Below are 20,783 nucleotides of genomic sequence, written 5' to 3' on the forward strand. Positions count from 1 at the left end.
CCTTCCTTGTTGTGTTCTTGAGATGTTACTGCAGTGTATCTCCAACATTGCAATCTATTTTGTGAAGTGCACCAGTCCCTCCCATCACAATGCTTGAAAGTTGAGATGGTATTCTTTGACTTACAAGCATCAAACCTGACGATGGTGTAATAGGAAAAGAATTGACGTATACAAGTCAAAAAGAGTTGGGGAACTGCCCCGTATAATGTCCAGTGGACTTGATGAAAAATGATCGAAGAAATGGATCAAAAACCAAAGCATTTGACAAAATACAGCAGTGAAATGGAAAATTATGTACAAAATTGCGACCAGATGTGATCTGGCAGGAAATGACGTCATCATGGAGGAACCGGAAGTGACGTCATCATGGAGGGACCTGAAGGGACGTCATCACAAGGAGCCAGACATGGCGTCATCAGAGGGGGATCGGAAAGTGACATCATCTTCTGGATTTGGGAAGCGGAAATGATATTGGACGGCCATTTTGAGAACCTGAAAATGGTGGAAATAAGTAAACGGGATTGTTACTTTTCTTCTTTAGGTCTGGAGAAAAAGAGAGAGAGGCGTTAGTACTCAAAATCAACACTTCATCTCACGCTAGATCACTCACCTTAGGGATTGTTGGCTGCCTCCTAAGCACACGTGTGTGACAATGGTCATTATGGCCAAACAGTTTGATCTTGGATTCATCAGACCAGGGGACGTTTCTACAGAAGGTCAGATCTTTGTCCCCATGTGTCACTGCAAACTTCAGTATGGCTTTTTGTTGCAGCAGCCTTGCTGAGCAGCCTTTCAGGTGATGTCGATGCCGGGCTCGTTTGTCTGCCTGTGTCCTCCAGCATCTTCACAGGGTCCTTTGCTGCTGTTCTGGGATTGATTTGCTCTTTTTGTGCCAAAGTCTGTTCTTCTCTAGGAGACAAAATGAGTCTTCTTTCTGAACGGTATGACGGCTGGGTGATCCCACAGTGTTTACACTGCCGTATTATTGTTTGTACAGAAGAACGCGGAAACTTCAGGCATATGGAAATTGCTCCAAATGATGAACCAGATTTGTGGAGGTCCACCATTTTTTTTTTATGACAGCTGATTTCTTTTGATTTTCCCATCATGTCAAGCAAAGAGGCATGGAGTTTGATGGTTGGCCTTAACACACATCCACATGTTGACTCCAATTGGGCTAATTGGCTATCAGAAGCTAATTGTCGATTTGTCTAAAGGCTTGACATCATTTTCTGGAATTTCCCAAGCTGTTTAAAGGTCCAGTTAACAAAGTGCATGTGACCCACCGGTATGCAATCTGGTCAACAATAAGTGAAATACTCGGAGGTCTGTGAACATCGTTGGAAAAAATGACTTTAGCCCTGCACAGAGTAGACGTCTTAAATGATATGTCAGATTTATAGTTTGTTAGTATAAAATCTGTGGAAGGCTCATGAAGTGAGGTGTAAAGAATTCAACCCTAGGTGTATGGAAACTTCTCAGTTCATCTGTATGTTCAGGTTTGCATTGCAGGATGTGTCAAGGAACGTTCCATTCTCTTATACGGTTTACATTTAAGTATTACGTCAATGAGTGTGTTCACGATGTTTACTGTTTTCGCTTTAAATGTTTCCATTGGGAACTACCAATCGAAAACAAAACATTCATTTTCACTCTTATACGGATGGCACCCAATTATATTTGTCTTTTAGACCAAATGTTGTTTCCCCAATTTTGTCCTTAATTAATTGTGTCAGCAAGTTAAAGGAGTGGGTGGATGAGAAATGTTTGTTTCTGAACTCAAAAAAACACAGAAATGTTAGTCATTGCAGGGAATGATGAGACCGCAACAACATTCTGTCACTCTTTAATTCAGTTTGAGTCACCATTGGTTTTACTGAATCAACCTTAAACAACAGGATCCAAAAGATGTTTTCTAAATATGCAAGATCCAGAGAAATTAATTTATGCCTTTATTTCTAGCAGGATTCACTAGTGCAATGTGGTGTTCACTGGCTGCTCAAATTGTTCTTTGTTCAGCCTTCAGTTCATTCAAAAAGCTGCTGCAAGAATCATTACAAGAAGCAGAAAGTACAAACACATAACCCCAGCTCTCACATCCTTACACTGGCTCCCGGTTAAGTTTAGGGCAGATTTCAAAATCCTCCTTTTAACATATAAGCCTTAAATAGCTGAGGCTCTGGTTACTTATCTAAGTTTCTCTATGTATATAAAATCAGATGTCTGTCTGTCTGTCTGTCCACTTTTCACAAGAGAACTACTTAACAGATTTAGATCAGGTTTTTCTCTATAATTTGCTTGAGCATTCCGGTTGATTATGCGATCTCTTGCATCGTGCCAAGTATCAAAGTTCGCTTGCGGTACCGATTTATTTGCGCCAATCCAAGAGATAGAGACACAGTGGGCCGAGGGGAGGCAGAAGTGGGTGGGGCCCTCCCCATTCACGCCCCAGCCTCGGGGCGCATCTTACGCTTAGCTAGTGAACGAGAGAACTACTTAACGGATTTAGATCGGGTATTTTTTCTAGAATCTTCCGGTTGATTTTTGCACTGAGAATCATAGTTTGCTTGCAGTAGTGATATTTTCTCACTAATCCAAGACAGATGCTGCAGGCTGAGGAGAGGGGGAGTCGGTCTACTTCTGTGTTTTGGAGAGTAACTTGCTTCCGCTTAGCTAACGATAGCTTTTTGTTTATTGATTTTTAAAGGATATCCTGTTTCACTACTATGTGGGCGGAGCCACAGGGAACGGCTACTCATATATATATATATTTATTTATATCTATTATATAAAAAATCTTGGGTCGAGACGTGATCATCTTGGAGAGACACTTTGAAGTCCTGCGAGACTACGCCCTACTTACAAACAATTTCTCAGAGACACTTTAACGTTCCATGAGACAAGGAAGTGAGACAATAGGACAGCTGCTTTACAGGCTTTTAAATGATCGATGCGCAGCGCAACATGCAGATCACGCAGTTTGGTAGCAGCTAGCAGACAGCCAGCAGCTGATACAGCCGCCTCTTCTTTCGCATGTGTTCAGACGCCCCTTCACAACGCGAGCGGCAGAGATGCAAAGTGGCTAGCGTGAAGCACGCCCCTGGGGTTGGGGGCTGTGGGGTGCGCGAGAGAAGCGAGTAGGTGGCACTGCCCCTGTGTATATATATATATCCATCCATCCATCCATTTTCCAACCCGCTGAATCCGAACACAGGGTCACGGGGGTCCGCTGGAGCCAATCCCAGCCAACACAGGGCACAAGGCAGGAAACAATCCTGGGCAGGGTGCCAACCCACCGCAGGACACACACAAACACACCCACACACCAAGCACACACTAGGGCCAATTTAGAATCGCCAATCCACCTAACCTGCATGTCTTTGGAACGTGGGAGGAAACCGGAGCGCCCGGAGGAAACCCACGCAGACACGGGGAGAACATGCAAACTCCACGCAGGGAGGACCCGGGAATCGAACCCAGGTCCCCAGATCTCCCAACTGCGAGGCAGCAGCGCTACCCACTGCGCCACCGTGCCGCCCATATATATATATATATATATATATATATATATATATATATATATATATATACATACATATATACAGTGTATCCGGAAAGTATTCACAGCGCATCACTTTTTCCACATTTTGTTATGTTACAGCCTTATTCCAAAATTCATTTTTTTCCTCAGAATTCTACACACAACACCCCATAATGACAACGTGAAAAAAGTTTACTTGAGATTTTTGCAAATTTATTAACAATAAAAAAACTGAGAAATCCCATGTACATAAGTATTCACAGCCTTTGCCATGAAGCTCCAAATTGAGCTCAGGTGCATCCTGTTTCCCCTGATCATCCTTGAGATGTTTCTGCAGCTTCATTGGAGTCCACCTGTGGTCAATTCAGTTGACTGGACAGGATTTGGAAAGGCACACACCTGTCTATAGAAGGTCCCACAGTTGACAGTTCATGTCAGAGCACAAACCAAGCATGAAGTCAAAGGAATTGTCTGTAGATCTCAGGATTGAGAAAGGATTGTCTCGAGGCACAAATTTGGGGAAGGTTAGAGAAAAATGTCTGCTGCTTTGAAGGTCCCAATGAGCACAGTGGCCTCCATCATATGTAAGTGGAAGAAGTTCTAAACCACCAGAACTCTTCCTAGAGCTGGCCGGCTATCTAAACTGAGCGATCGGGGGAGAAGGGCCTTAGTCAGGGAGGTGACCAAGAACCCGATGGTCACTCTGTCAGAGATCCAGAGGTCCTCTGTGGAGAGAGGAGAACCTTCCAGAAGGACAACCATTTCTGCAGCAATCCACCAATCAGGCCTGCATGTTAGAGTAGCCAGTGGGAAGCCACTCCTTAGTAAAAGGCACATGGCAGCCCGCCTGGAGTTTGCCAAAAGGCACCTGAAGGAATCTCAGACCATGAGAAAGAAAATTCTGAACTCTTTGGTGTGAATGCCAGGCGTCACGTTTGGAGGAATCCTGGCACCATCCCTACAGTGAAGCATGGTGGTGGCAGCATCATGCTGTGGGGATGTTTTTCAGCAGCAAGAACTTGGAGACTAGTCAGGATAAAGGGAAAGATGACTGCAGCAATGTACAGAGACATCCTGGATGAAAACCTGCTCCAGAGTGCTCTTGACCTCAGACTGGGGTGACGGTTCATCTTTCAGCAGGACAACGACCCTAAGCACACAGCCAAGATATCAAAGGAGTGGCTTCAGGACAACTCTGTGAATGTCCTTGGGTGGCCCAGCCAGAGCCCAGACTTGAATCCGATTGAACATCTCTGGAGAGATCTTAAAATGGCTGTGCACCGACGCTTCCCTTCCAACCTAATGGAGCTTGAGAGGTGCTGCAAAGAGGAATGGGCGAAACTGGCCAAGGATAGGTGTGCCAAGCTGGTGGCATCATATTCAAAAAGACTTAAGGCTGGAATTGCTGCCAAAGGTGCATCGACAAAGTATTGAGCAAAGGCTGTGAATACTTATGGACATGGGATTTCTCAATTTTTTTATTTTTAATAAATTTGGAAAAACCTCAAGTAAACTTCTTTCACGTTGTCATTATGGGGTGTTGTGTGTAGAATTCTGAGGAAAAAAATGAATTGAATCCATTTTGGAATAAGGCTGTAACATAACAAAAGGTGGAAAAAGTGATGCGCTGTGAATACTTTCCGGATGCACTGTGCATATATATATATATATATTGTCACGCACGAGCGCTTAGGGAGCCGCGTAACGACCCAAAATGTAACATGAAACCGCATGCCATAACCTCTCTCTCTTTATCTCTGCAGAAAGAAAGACACACCGCCGCCATGAGTCGGCCAAGAACACATGAAAACAAATCAACACTTCTGCCTTCCCTCTGTCGCTCCCTGATGACATCAACAATCCCAGCATCCATCACGGTTCCTTCCCAGCATTCCATTCACCTATTTCCAGTCCCTCATCATAAATGTTCTCCACTCCGCCATCTTGGCGGCTGTGTTATGAATGCCAATACTGACCGAAATAATTTTGTTTTGTGGAAAATATTGATTATTACAGTATACGGGGCCGGAAAATCCCAAACCTTTATACTGTCTGAGTCTTTCTTTTACAATATATATATATACATATATAGTCACAAACTTGACTCCTAGACATAGAAAGTTTTGGGGCAGCCACCCGTATAATTGGTATCGCGGCTGCAGAGTTGTAAAATTATATACAGCACAAAACTGAGTCCAAAACAGAACTGAGGGAATAGGGAAAAGGTGCAGGCTTTTAAAGGGGAAGACAGGAAGTGAGATCATAGGGGTCAGGATCATGAAGGTCTTCAGCCATTGGTTCGAGGCCGGACGTGACATCACAGGGGCCGGAGCCGGCAAGGTCTCTTTCCATAGGCTCAGTCCCGGAAGTGACGTCAAGAGAGCCAGGTGGAATCTCCTGTGAATGGTCTACAGGAAAGGGAGAAAAAGAGTCAGTGCACTCTGCCACATCCTGGTATGCCTCGGATCTGCCCTTACTCAAGCCCTTTAGCTGCCTCCCATGCGCACGTGTATGACAATATATATATATATATATATATATTGTGACGGGCGGCCAGGTCACATGCCCAGCCGGGACGCCCCTGCTGCATATCTTCCTAGAGAGCAACCATGGGCAGCTCAGTACCTCCCCCGGGATGCTTAGTGGCAGCCTCCCTGGCCGACAGTGATTCCCCAACCTCCCGCAGGGCTCCATGGGAGATGGAGTCCTCCACAGTCCGGTTGGGAGCCGGGGTGGCCGCTAGGGGGTGCTGCATGGGTTCCACAGCCCAGCTGGACAAATCTTCAGCCCCACCTGGAAGTGCAATTGGAACCAGGTAGTCAAGCACCTGGAACACTTCCGGGTGGGCTATAAAAGGGGCCAGCCACCACCACTCAGTGGCCAGAGTTGGGAGGAGAGGACAAAGCTTCAAGGGAGGAGTGGTGGTGTCAGAAGGGTGTGTTTGTGTTACTCCTTATTAATAGTGCTTTATTTGGGACTGTGTATTGCCTGTGGGTCACAGGGAAGACGTGTGCCCACAGGGCAAGAAAAAGAAAACAGTTTTGTGTTATTTTATACGTGCCTCCGAGTGTAATCTGTACCAGGTCGGGCGCTATATTGCGCTATTAATATATATATATATATATCCATCCATCCATCCATTTTCTAACCCGCTGAATCCGAACACAGGGTCACGGGGGTCTGCTGGAGCCAATCCCAGCCAACACAGGGCACAAGGCAGGAACCAATCCTGGGCAGGGTGCCAACCCACCACAGTATATATATATATATATATATATATATATAAGAAAACCAGACATCAGTGGTTTGATCCCCATAACGGGAGGCAATGCTGTGTACAACTGATGAGCCTTAATTAGGGTGAAACACATGTTGTGTGTTCTTTGTATTATTTGACAGGTACTCTATAACATGCCTATGATCAGCTTCTTGCAACTGAGAGGGTGTTGCAGATGTTTGCCAACTGCCCACCAACCACAAGCATTACCTGGTAGATGACCACCCAAATAATCAGATTGCAATTAAACCTATGGATTTATATATATATATATATATATATATATATATATATATATATATACACTTACCCCTAAGTAAAAGGTAAGTAGAGAGAATTACCACAATAATGCACACTCTTCATCACCCCTGAGACGATGCCCCTTAGAAACAAGCCTCATGGCATTCTGGCTTATTTGATTGTTAAGAAAACGTTCCCGTCGTCTTCTTGATCTCTCCTGATTTGACAGCTGCTCCCTTCCTCCTTCATTTGTGCCTGCTGCCACTCAAATTTCTGGCCACGCCCTGCCTGCATTTCTTTAAAACATCAGGCCCCTCCCAGCCTGCTGCCACTCAAGTGTCTAGCCCTGCCCAACCTGAGAAGCCCATCACAGGCAGGGCCTTTTCCCATTTTCGTGTAGCTTCTGTCTGCTTGGTATTATTGGGTGTGGACGGTGGACGAGTCCTAACTCCTAACCCTAACCCCATCACAATACGCCATGCCGCCAAGTCCTTTCAAGCAGTGCTGAAAAGGAGCGAGCAAATGGCCGTCCTAGCAAGGTCACGGAACAAAAGGAGACCTGAGAAATGTGCAGGGAATTGCAGTCGAAACAATAAAGAGCTGCCGTACGTGTGAAAGCTTTTTGCTTTGGTTGAGCCATAAATAGTTAAAAGGTGCAGTGAAATGCTCTGAATCCTTGGTCTAGTGACTTCATATCTGCTTGGCTATTTTAATATAATTTATTGAGTGTATTAGGCCATGGAGAAAATTGCCCACGCAGAGTACATTATAATAATGAGATAAATCCTTACAGCAGACGCTGGCAGCACATCCGTGTGCTCGTGGCGGTTGAGATGCTGACCACAACTTTGACCTTGCAAAGGACAGACAAAGGATGCCATCGAGGGAAAGCTGACCTTTCTATTCACCTGCTTGGAGCCACTCAATGAGTAAAAAGTGGGAGTGGCACTTGGCTTCATAATATTGGGGGGTCCGCTGGTCTGCCTGATTCATTGCAACATGAGAATAACGAGAAAGCCCCCACTGACTGCCTTTGATATTCATTTTTAGAGGATGTGGGGGGTAGCCTGTCCAAGTCTTTCTTATGGGAGATCACAGCCAGATAAATGTAATCAGTCCCTGGCAGGCCTTCCTTCAAGAAGCACAAAGCCCAAACAATAGAATCAATAAAGAAATAAGTCAAGGAGATAATCAATCGGCTAATTAAATAAAAGCAGAAAACAGGATTCTTATGCTCAGCAACAACCACTGCAGGTGCTGGACATTTGCAATTCTTATAAGGGCACCTTTGCCCTCTGTGATAAGAGCTTCTCCGATCAGATGATAAAAGTGGTCCACCGAGAGCCCCTCCGGTTTGCTCTGTGATGACACTGCTGTCCACTCTAACAGTCACGAAACAGGGTCCAGAATGAGTGGTCTGCCTGGCAAGGTAAGGGGGCAAAAGGAGAAATGGGTGGGGAACTGCAGCTGAACATATCGGTGCTTCAAGACACTTCCTCTCCATTACCAAAAGAGGGAGGTAAACAAGGAAAGAGCCGTCATATTTGACAAGAGACTCGACTTATTAAAGAAAAGAAAAGCAACGTGAGTCACCAAGATGACACGAGAGCCTCGAAAAGATGAATGTCCAGTTATGATGCCACTGGACTCTGTCTACTTATATATTAAGGAGTGGCATTCATGTCTGGCTAGCTGGTGGTATATAGTGCCTTTCATTTATAGCCATCTGTCCTGTACACATCTATCTATCTATCTATCTATCTATCTATCTATCTATCTATCTATCTATCTATCTATCTATCTATCTATCTATCTATCTATCTATCTATCTATCTATCTATCTATCTATCTATCTATCTATCTATCTTAATTATATAGTGCCTTTTCTATCTATCTATCTATCTATCTATCTATCTATCTATCTATCTATCTATCTATCTATCTATCTATCTATCTATCTATCTATCTATCTATCTATCTATCTATCTATATTGTGCCTTTCATTATCTATCTATTTTATAGTGCCTTTCATATCTATATATCTATACAATACAATACAATACAATTTATTTTTGTATAGCCCAAAATCACACAAGAAGTGCCGTAATGGGCTTTAACAAGCCCTGCCTCTTGACAGCCCCCCAGCCTCGACTCTCTAAGAAGACAAAGAAAAACTCCCAAAAAAAGGGAAAAAATGGAAGAAACCTTAGGAAAGGCAGTTCAAAGAGAGACCCCTTTCCAGGTAAGTTGGGCATGCATTGGGTGTCAAAAAGAAGGGGGGTCAATACAATACAATACAATACAATACAATACAATACACAGAACAGAAGAAATCCTCAATACAGTATAAAAATAAAAATTTTAGAAGTACGGAGCAGAATTTAACAGTAGATGATATCACATAAGAAGATTTGGATTTGTTTAGAGTCCTAGAGACCTCATCCATCAAGCTGACTCCCTCATTTGGCCATTCCACAGCTGAAACAGCGTTGGGCCAGCCAATCCGATGAAAGGTCCCCTCTTTCCCATGATTCCTGCGATCCTCCATCAGGGATGACTTTACCTTAGACAGGCAAAACAACTTGGCAGGTGGGCCGTGGCACATTTCAGTACCGAGAAGAGAAACAGAATAGGTGAGGGTTAGTATCCAATTCTAACTCTCGTGTTACTTATGTTTTAGTGCTAATGACTAACAACAGAGATGCAGTCTGTACAGTTAATCAGCAGGTCTAGGCAGGGTCTGCTAAACTGAAGTAGTGAGTCTTCAGCCGGGATTTAAAGGCTGAAACCGAAGGGGCATCTCTTATAGTAGCAGGCAGACTATCTGTCTATCTATCTATCTATCTATCTATCTATCTATCTATCTATCTATCTATCTATCTATCTATCTATCTATCTATCTATCTATCTATCTATCTATCTATCTATCTATCTATCTATCTATCTATCTATCTATCTATCTATCTATCTATCTATTATATTGTACCTTTCATTATCTATCTATCTATTTTATAGTGCCTTTCCTAGTGCCTTTCTATCTATCTATCTCATTCAGTCGTTCAGTTTTGGGAGCTCTGTCCTCTGGACCAGTCCTCTCAGTACTGACCCCACCTCATTCTTTCTCCTTCTGCTTCCACTCCTTCCAACAAGCTTCGTCTCTCTCCCTGCCGACTCTGACTGAACAGCTCCCCCTGGTGGAACCCATGCAACCCAACAGGGCTGTAGCAAACGCCAACTCCCAGCATGCCCAGCAGTAATTCATGGTGCTACAGCAACCCAGGGGGAGATAATGCCTCGATCAAGTTCTCTTCCCACTGGTCCTTCCACAATGTTGGCATCCCAGCTGGGCAGTGCCCCTCAGTGGTAATACCTGCTTCAGACAAACCCAAGAGGGTGACAGCACTCCTGTATGGAATGCCCATGTTTCCTGAAGCAGTCATGGCACCATGTTGAGTGCTGCTGCCTCACAGCTCCAGACCCCTGGGTTTGAATTCCGAGCTACATGGAATTGGTGCGTTTTCAGGTGCAGCACTAACCTTTGTGCAATTATGCCACCAGACATTGGCACTCCTAGGGAATTCAGTGTTTTGTGGCATAATGAAGGCAGAAAAAAGGCTTTAATCTGAGTGGAGAGAGACTTGGCAATGAAGGCTCATAGCTCCTGGGCTGAGCCTGAAACAGAAGGTTTATTGAGACCTTAATCCTAAATAAGACAATAATAAAAGCAATACAACATGGTGAGAATTAAGAGGAAACCTGCTTTCTTTTAATAATAATAATAATAATAATTCTGCACATTTATATACCGCAAATTCTCACTACTCAAACTGCTTTTGACACGGTGAGTGTGGAGCCTCTTCAAGCACCACTAATATCTGACATCCACCTGGATGATGCGATGGCAGCCATTTTTTGTGCCAGTGCTCTCACCAGACATGAGCTGTTAGGTGATGAAGTGCTGAGAGACAGTGAACCAATTAGAGACAGGGGATGATTTGGGGGCTAGAATGACTAGGCTGTCCATGGTGGGCAGTTTAGCCAGGATACCCCCTCCTCTTTATGAAGGATGCCCCTCAGGGATCTTTAATGACCACAGAGAGCCAGGACTTCAGCTTTATGTTTCGTTCAAAGTACGCTGTCATATTTACAACACGGTGTCCCTGTCCCTGTCACTACCACATTCAGACCACAGGGTAAGCGCCCCCTGCTGGCAAATAAAATGTTAGGTTATATCATAAAATCATCATTATAAGTCAAGGGAGGCAATGCTCAAACTATATAATGCAATGGTGAGACCACATCTGGAGTCATGTGTGCAGTTCTGGTCAGCAAAATATAAGAAAGACATAACAGCACTTGAAGCCGTGCAGAGGAGAGCAACCATCCATCCATTTTCCAACCCGCTGAATCTGAACACAGGGGTCTGCTGGAGCCAATCCCAAGGCAGAAGGCAGGAACCAATCCTGGGTAGGATGCCAACCCACCACAGGACACACACCAAGCACACACTAGGGCCAATTTAGAATCACCAATCCACCTAACCTGCATGTCTTTGGACTGTGGGAGGAAACCCACGCAGACATGGGGAGAACATGCAAACTCCACGCAGGGAGGACCCGGGAAACGAACCCGGGTCTCCTAACTGCGAGGCAGCAGCGCTACCACTGCGCCACCGTGCCGCCCGAGAGCAACCAGGAGCATCATTTTTTAAATAAATTTATTAATTTTAATCATTCCATACAAATAGATCAGTTTTTACAAAAAATAGGATTGAAAACAGATCGACCCCCCACCCCTGAGAAAGAGAACATGGCCAATGGGGTGAACCTTAAAGCTTGTAAACATACCGAAATTGATCAGTTTAATAGGGCAATAGAGATGAATGGAGAAGAGAAAAAAATGCGGAGAGAATTGCTTCCTCTGCGCTTTAAGAGCTTATTCTAAAATATTATTGATTAGATCCTGCCAGGTTTTGAAAAAGTTCTGCACAGATCCTCTAACTGAGAATTTGATTTTTTTCCAATTTCAAATAATATAAAATATCGGTTTCCCACTGACTTAAAAGAGGAGAATTAGGATTCTTCCAGTTTAGCAAAATAAGTCTGCGTGCCAAAAGAGCAATGGATGCAATCACAGTTTGTTTATCCTTCTCCACTTTAAACCCATCTGAAAGAACACCAAACACAGCTGTTAATGGGTTAGGAGGGATTGTGACACCAAGGCCGTCTGAGAGGCACTTGAAAATTTTGGTCCAAAATGAAGTTAATTTGGCGCAGGCCCAAAACATGTGACCCAGTGAGGTTGGGACTTGATTGCAGCGTTCGCAGGTTGGATCTCGCCCTGGAAACATTTTAGGCGAGACAGATGTGCTCGATATATAATTTTGAATTGAATAATTCTATGCTTTGCGCATATGGAGCACGAGTGAATTCTCTGTATTGCTATTTTCCACTCCTTTTCTGATATATTGATTTAGAGATCTTTTTCCCATTGTCCTCTTGGATCTTTGAAAGGGAGAAACTGTAAAATAATTTCATATGTTGCAAAGATGTTGTCTATATAAAGATCTCTGAGCAATTTAATCCCAAATCTTTTCCAGATATTAAAAAACTGCATATGTTTGCAAGGGTTGAAACAGGTGGTTCTCTTGCAGGGGTGCCACAGATAAAATATTCACCATCTTAAAATACTTTCTACATTGGTTCCATGTCCTGAGTGAGTGAAGCACAATTGGGTTATTAATGTATTGTCAATAACTTGCATTTATTGGGGTACAAAGCAGGGAATATAAAGAAGTACTGCAGGATTTTACTTTGTGACAGATTAAGGTCTCCGTGATCCCTTGAACCCTCAGACTAGACGTCAGACACCAGGTAAAAGTCCAAATATGAATATTTATTATAATAATAAAGTGCACAAAGCACCCTACTCTCCACAATACTCAATAATAAATCGATAACAATACAATAATCAATCCTCCACTCCCAGATGCGTTGCCACCCTTCCACCCAGCTCAGCTCGCAGTCTGGGATTTCCCATAGTCCTTTTATAGTCCTTGATCCGGAAGTGTTTCGCACTCTCTGTCCACGTGACTAGGAACACTTTCGGGTCATATAAAAACTCTTCTTCACCCCGGAGGCATGTCGTTTCCTGTCATGTGATCATGACGCACCTCCGGGTTATAAGGCACGTAAGAGTCCGACAGCCTCCCTACAGCGACTCCTGGTGGCCCCCATGGTATCCAGCAGGGCTGTGCATATAAACTACAGAGTCCATGATGCCCTGCTGGAATTCGGAGCATGTCCACGCTGCTGGGAGAGCTCCTCCTGGCGGCCTGGGGGTGAGGGCCGGAGTAGAAAGCCGGCAATCCTTCACAACTTCTATTGCGGACCAGGCCTGTGTATGTTCATCTATTTGTGTCCAGGTTTTTATAGCTTGTATGTTTGCTGCCCAGTAATAAAACTGAAAGTTAGGTAGAGCCATGCCACCTTCTGCCTTAGGTCTTTGTAGGGTCGCTCTTCGGATACGTGGATGTTTTGAGTTCCAAATAAATGAGGTTATTGTTGAATCTAATTGCTTAAAAAATGAGTTATTGTTTTACGGAATGTTTTGAAAGAAAAAAAGAAGTTTAGGAAGGATATTCATCTTAACAACATTAATTCTTCCAGCTAGAGTGAGATGAAGGGTTGACCATCTATGCAAGTCTTGCTTAATTTTTTCCATAAAGACGACAAAATTTTGTTGATAAAGAGCTTTGTGTTTACTTGTGATATTTACCCCTCGGTATTTAAACTGATCTGCAATGATAAAAGGGAAGGTGTCCAATCTGATATCGTATGCTTGAGAATTCACTGGAAAGAGTACACTTTTATTCAGATTAATTCTGAGACCAGAGATCTTTTGAAATTCTGTAAGTGCTGTTAAGACTGCCGGCACAGAATTTTGTGGGTCTGATATATACAGTACCATATCATCTACATAGAGAGAAAATTTCTGTTCCAGTCCTTCTCTGATAATCCCCTTTATCTGATAAGCATTTCGACAGTGAACTGCCAGTGGTTCAATGGTGATTGCAAATAGCAGTAGTGACAAGGGGCATCCTAGCATCTAGCTTAAAGTAGTCTGAACAAATGTTGTTAATACAAACTGAAGCTTCTGGATTGGTATACAGTAGTTTGATCCATGCACAAATATTCAGGCCAAACCCAAATTTCTCTAATGTAGTGAAAAAGTATTTCCATTCAATCACGTCAAATGCTTTTTCTGCATCCAATGATAATATTTCTGGGGTGTTTGACTTTGCTGGTGAGTATATTACATTGAACAGGCGTCGAAGATTGGGAGATAAGTGTTGACCATTGATAAATCCAGTTTGATCTTGTGATATTACAGAAGGCAACACATTCTCCATCCTTCTAGCTATGATTTTTGAGAGTATCTTAACATCATTATTCAGAAGTGAAATTGGTCTGTATGATGCACATTGTAATAAGTCCTTATTTTGTTTAGGAAAGACGGTGATTAATGCTTGGCGAAAAGTTTGAGGTAGAATTTGGTTGTCTCTAGCTTCTATAAATGTTGCTAATAGGAGGGGAGCTAGCTGAGTGGAGAACTTCTTATAAAATTCTGCAGGGTAGCTATCAGGGCCTGCTGCTTTCCTGCGTTGAAGTGACTTTATAGCATCTAGTAATTCTGATAGCGCCAGAGGTTTATCCTGATCCTCCTCACAAAAGTATCTATTTGTGGTAAGTGTAATGTATCCAGAAATGCATTAGACTGTGTGTTGTCTTCTTTTAAACTCAGTAGAGTATAAGGATTTATAGTAGTCACTAAATGTGTGCATTATATTTTTATGGTCAATGATTTCACCTCCATTTGTGTTGGTGATTACTGGGAATGCATTGCAAACTTCTTGCTTGTGGAATTTGTTGAGTTAAAAGCTTATTAGCTTTCTCTCCATGTTCACAGTAATGATGTCTTGATTTATAAATTAGTTGTTCAGTTTCTTTAATTGTCAAGAGGCTGAGTTCTGAATGAAGAGCCTGCCTTTTCCTATGTAGAGCCTCACTTGGACGCCTGGCATGTTCTTCATCTATTCTAGTAATTTCACTTCTTAGCTCTAATACTTTCTTGGTTTCTAATTTATTCCTGTGGGAAAGATATGAAATAATCTGTCCTCTTAAGTAGGCCTTTAGAGTTTCCCAGAGTATTCCTGCAGAGACCTCTGAGGATGTATTTGTCTCTAGGAAGAAGCTGATTTGTTTGGATATAAATTCTGTGCAGTTCTTGTCTGCTAATAGAAGTGGGTTAAGATGCCATCTGTGAGGTGAGTGTGTGGGGCATAGTGACTTTAGCTCTAAGATCAGAGGTGCATGGTTGGAAATAACAATAGCGTCGTACTTGCAAGATTTAATTGTAGGCAAGAAATTATTATCTATAAAGAAGTAGTCAATTTTTGAGTAGCAATGATGTACTGGTGAGTAGAAGGAATATGTTCTTGAGTTTGGGTTTAGAAACCGCCAGGGGTCTGATAAGCTGTGGTCAGTTACAAACTGTGTAATTGTCTTTGCAGTGTTAGATGTCATCCCCACTGTGACAGGAGTCCTATCTAAGAGTGGATTTAAAACACAATTAAAGTCCCCAGCCATTATAATTTTATGAGTGTTCACATTGGGAATGGATGCAAATGCATTTTGTATGAATTCCTTATCATCGACACTGGGTGCATAAACATTTATCAAAATCATCTTACAGTTAAATAAGTTGCCCATGACCATCACGTATCTCCCTTCAGGGTCCGATACTACATCTGATGCTACAAATGAGACTGTTCTATGTATGAGGATTCTTACACCTCTAGTTTTCTTTGTAAAGCTAGAATGCAACATTTGGCCAGTCCAGTCTTTTTGCTGGCCAGAACTGATCCTTGCTTAGTAAGTGGGTCTCCTGAAAAATACTATTTTAGCATTTAAACCTGTTAGGTGAGAGAATACTTTCTTTCTCTTTAATTTGTGATTCAGGCCTTTAACATTCCATCATGGAGACATTGATTCTGAATTTTTGATGCCATTTTATAGTCTTAACTGGAAGTGAGACAGCTTTAACCTTAATTTAAAATTTCCCCATGAGTTATTACCATGTAGCCTATTATTACGTTGGTAGTTATAGTTATAAGAATTAAAAGTATAGGTTAGATATAGCCTGCTCTCCCCACCCCCTAACCCCCCCACCCCTTTGCCTCCCCACGTGAGGCTGATCTCCACTTCACAAAGTCCAGGTCCCCTGACATACCGAGAGACAGAGAACGTCTAAAACAAAACAAGCCCCCATGCAGTGGCGTTTGGGGATTAAAAAGTAGAGATATCTATTACCAATAAAGTCTAAATACTATATGCCTAAAATATAATCATTAACAAACTATAAGCATAAAGTTTAATCTTCAGCAATCTTAAAATATTAAGATAATAAACCCAGGGAGTGGTGTTAAAAAGTGGTCTTGGATAAGCATAGTAAATCCTAATGTAATAATAACAATAACAATAAACCAAGGGTGTGATATTAAACAGTCTCCTTTAGGGTAGTAAGAAAAAAAATAATTAATTTCTTCCACACACACGTCTATATATGTAAATAAAACATCTATCTATTATATAGTGCCTTTCACATCTATCTATCTATCTATCTATCTATCTATCTATCTATCTATCTATCTATCTATCTATCTATCTATCTATCTATCTATCTATCTATCTATCTATCTATCTATCTATCTATCTACAGTGCATCCGGAAAGTATTGACAGCGCATCACTTTTTCCACATTTTGTTACGTTACAGCCTTATTCCAAAATGGATTAAATTCATTTTTTTCCTCAGAATTCTACACACAACATCCCATAATGACAACATGAAAAAAGTTTACTTGAGGATTTTGCAAATTTATTAAAAATAAAAAAATCTCTGGAGAGATCTTAAAATGGCTGTGCACCGACGCTTCCCATCCAACCTGATGGAGCTTGAGAGGTGCTGCAAAGAGGAATGGGCAAAACTGGCCAAGGATAGGTGTGCCAAGCTTGTGGCATCATATTCAACAAGACTTGAGGCTGGAATTGCTGCCAAAGGGGCATCGACAAAGTATTGAGCAAAGGCTGTGAATACTTATGGACATGGGATTTCTCAGTGTTTTTATTTTTAATAAATTTGCAAAAACCTCAAGTAAACTTTTTTCACGTTGTCATTATGGGGTGTTGTGTGTAGAATTCTGAGGAAAAAAATGAAGTTAATCCATTTTGGAATAAGGCTGTAACGTAACAAAATGTGGAAAAAGTGATGCGCTGGGAATACTTTCCGGATGCACTGTATCTATCTGTTATGTAGTGCCTTTTATGTCTATCTATCTATCTATCTATCTATCTATCTATCTATCTATCTATCTATCTATCTATCTATCTATCTATCTATCTATCTATCTATCTATCTATCTATCTATCTATCTATCTATCTATCTATGTGTCATATGCAGTAGTGCCACAGTACAGTGTCACCCTCCGGGAAATGACCCTCTATCTGCCGCAGCCAGGTGTGTTAGGTGGGTGTCCCCTTAGCCTGATCCAGCCATTCAGGTCCCCAATAATGAGGGTCTTGTGAGTCGGATCACCCTCGGGTAATGGTGCCACATGGCCGTAGTGCCATAACTGATGCCCCCTCACAATGCAGGTCATGTGCCTCATTCACTACTCCGTGAGCAACACAAAGTCAAACCAGCGGGACCCAAGGATTCACCAAAGACACACAGTACTGAAGGAGCCTACTTATAATGGCAAGGCAGAAAAGCAGATGATCTGTTCAAGAATATTATCCATTTAGAATGCAATAGCAAAAGAGCAGCAAGAGCTGATAATGAACATCAAAAAAAAAAAGAAAATGAACAAAAAAGAGCTGCACATAAAATCAAGGACAAAGAGAATCGTTCAATAAACAAAAAAGAGAAAAATATCCCGAACAGCAATGCAAAAAACAGAAACGTTTCTAGAATGTGAGTTAGAGGATAAAGTAATTCATGATTTTTTTTTGATGAGGCATTAATGTAATTCAGTGGTTCTCAAACTGTGGGGTGGGCCCCCCAGGGGGGCACGAAGTAACAAAAAGGGGGGCGCGAAGATGTCAAAAAAAGAAAACAAGAATCGAAAATATGAAAAATACATCTATTGAAACCAAAACAAATTAACTTAAACTACATTCTGATACTAGAAAAAGAAATATAGAGTTAGATAAATGTCGATAAAAGTTAAGTAGGTATAATAAAATATGTATCTATGATATATCATTAATTAAAAAAGAACAAATTGGTATTAGTGGAGTCCTTTCAAAAAAACCTTAGGGGGGGGGCGTGATTAAAACTGTTATGAAAACTCGGGTCGCAAATACTTCAAGGCTGAGAAACACTGATATAATTTAATTTTTCATTTAATTTGTATTACCTTTTACTTATTTCCATTTACTTTTTACAGGTTGGGGAGCCTGCACTGGTACAGTGTATTTGCCGCACCCACCACACGACGAAACATCTGGGGATCCTGTTTGGCAACCTCCCGATGGGCATATCCACCAATCAGGCCTGTATGGTAGAGTGGCCAGACGGAAGCCACTCCTTAGTAAAAGGCACATGGCAGCCCGCCTGGAGTTTGCTAAAAGGCACCTGAAGGACTCTCAGACCATGAGAAAGAAAATTCTCTGGTCTGATGAGACAAAGATTGAACTCTCTGGTGTGAATGCCAGGCATCACGTTTGGAGGAAACCAGGCACCGCTCATCACCAGGCCAATACCATCCCTACAGTGAAGCATGGTGGTGGCAGCATCATGCTGTGGGGATGTTTTTCAGCGGCAGGGACTGGGAGACTCGTCCGGATAAAGGGAAAGATGACTGCAGCAATTCACAAAGACATCCTGGATGAAAACCTGCTCCAGAGCGCTCTTGACCTCAGACTGGGGCGACGGTTCATCTTTCAGCAGGACAACGACCCTAAGCACACAGCCAAGATATCAAAGGAGTGGCTTCAGGACAACTCTGTGAATGTCCTTGAGTGGCCCAGCCAGAGCCCACACTTGAATCCGATTGAACATCGATTGAACACCAATCCCATCCTTCAGAAATGACCCCTCTATGTGCCGCAGTCAGGTGTGTTAGGTGGGCTGGTCTTGGATCACCCTCGGGTAATGGTGCCACGTGGCCATAGTGCCGTAACTGACACTCCCTCACAGTGCAGGTCATGTGCCTCATTCGGGACCCCGTGAGCAACACAAAGTGAAACCAGCGGAGTTAAGAAAGGCACAAGTTAAATAAAATGTTTAAAATAAACAAATAAATTAATAAATAGACTGTGGTGGGCTGGCGCCCTGCCTGGGGTTTGGCTCCAGCAGACCCCCATGACCATGTAGTTAGGAAATTGTGGGTTGGATAATGGATGGATGGATAAATAAATAGAACCAGACACTGCAGGAAAGCAAGTGATTTCTCTTTTCAAAATATAAGGGAGCAGAAGAGTGGTAGACAGACACAGTAAGTGCTGACATTATAGAACAGACCAACAACTAAATGAATAAATAAAAGCCTAGCTGTCATTAGCGCGTGATGTTCTAAAAATAGCCAATGAAATGTAAACCTTTTTCCAAGAGGATTTTTTTCTTTTTTTTTTTGGTGCTGGATTGTTAAAGCTGTTCTAAGCTTTTCACATCCACCCTTATTTATTTATTTATTTATTTGTTTGTTTGTTTATGCATTTTTTTTTTTTGTCAATCTTTTCCACGCCCATCCATCTGGGCTGCAATTTTAATTGGTAATAGCATTTGGGAGGCACTCCAATGGGATCAGATCAGCCGGGATTATCTGGGATCAGAAGCCTCATCCCATTCTGCAACTGAAGAAATTAATGACATCAAATTTGATTCTCTCTATCGTATCTGGAATCTCATCTTGGAGGAGTGAAGCGGTTCAGACGCACAAATATGACTTTGCAGTCGGCGGCTCCTCTTCTCGTTTTTCTTCGGGCTCGGCTAATTGGATGAAAAGTGGACTTTTGATGTTTCCCTCTCCCTTTCAGCTCTCATGCTAAAGATCAGCCGATGATTAGCGCTAATCTAGTTTGGCACCCGTCTTAACAGGAGGGCTTGCTGCCCTTTCTCACTCATGGGCATCTTTTGCAGCCAGAGTCAGTCACACACTCTGTGCCTGGTGAGAAAGAATACCAAAGAGAAGGGTGAGAAGTAGAAGAAGGGTGGGGGTACTACCGGGTGAACCCCATCTCACGGTAGGTCATTTGCCAAATAAAAATCAGTGAAATGTGCCAGGGTGGCATCACGGAGGTGACGTCATGTCCAAGACGTAAGAGAATGGGCAGAAGTGAGGTTGGTGGTCCTGTGGGCTGTGGTTGAAATATCACAACAGGGAGAGAGGGGAGCAACAGCGCCAACTTGTGCTTCATGGTGGAATTACGGGGATGGTCGGCCACCTGGAGATGCCCCCCCCAAGAAGAATATATGTGTGACAGTTGTTAGTTTGCACATTTTTAGATTATGGAGCACATGAATCTGATGCCAGATATGTCTACTAGGAAGAGAGTGGAACTGGGAATCAAAATTAATAATAGAGAGAGGTTGGGAGCATGTGCTGATTATAATAATAATAATAATAATTATGTTGTGATATAAGCGCTATATAGCGCCTGA

The sequence above is a fragment of the Erpetoichthys calabaricus genome, chromosome 12, assembly GCF_900747795.2.
Source record: "Erpetoichthys calabaricus chromosome 12, fErpCal1.3, whole genome shotgun sequence".
NCBI classification, from domain to species: domain Eukaryota; kingdom Metazoa; phylum Chordata; class Cladistia; order Polypteriformes; family Polypteridae; genus Erpetoichthys; species Erpetoichthys calabaricus.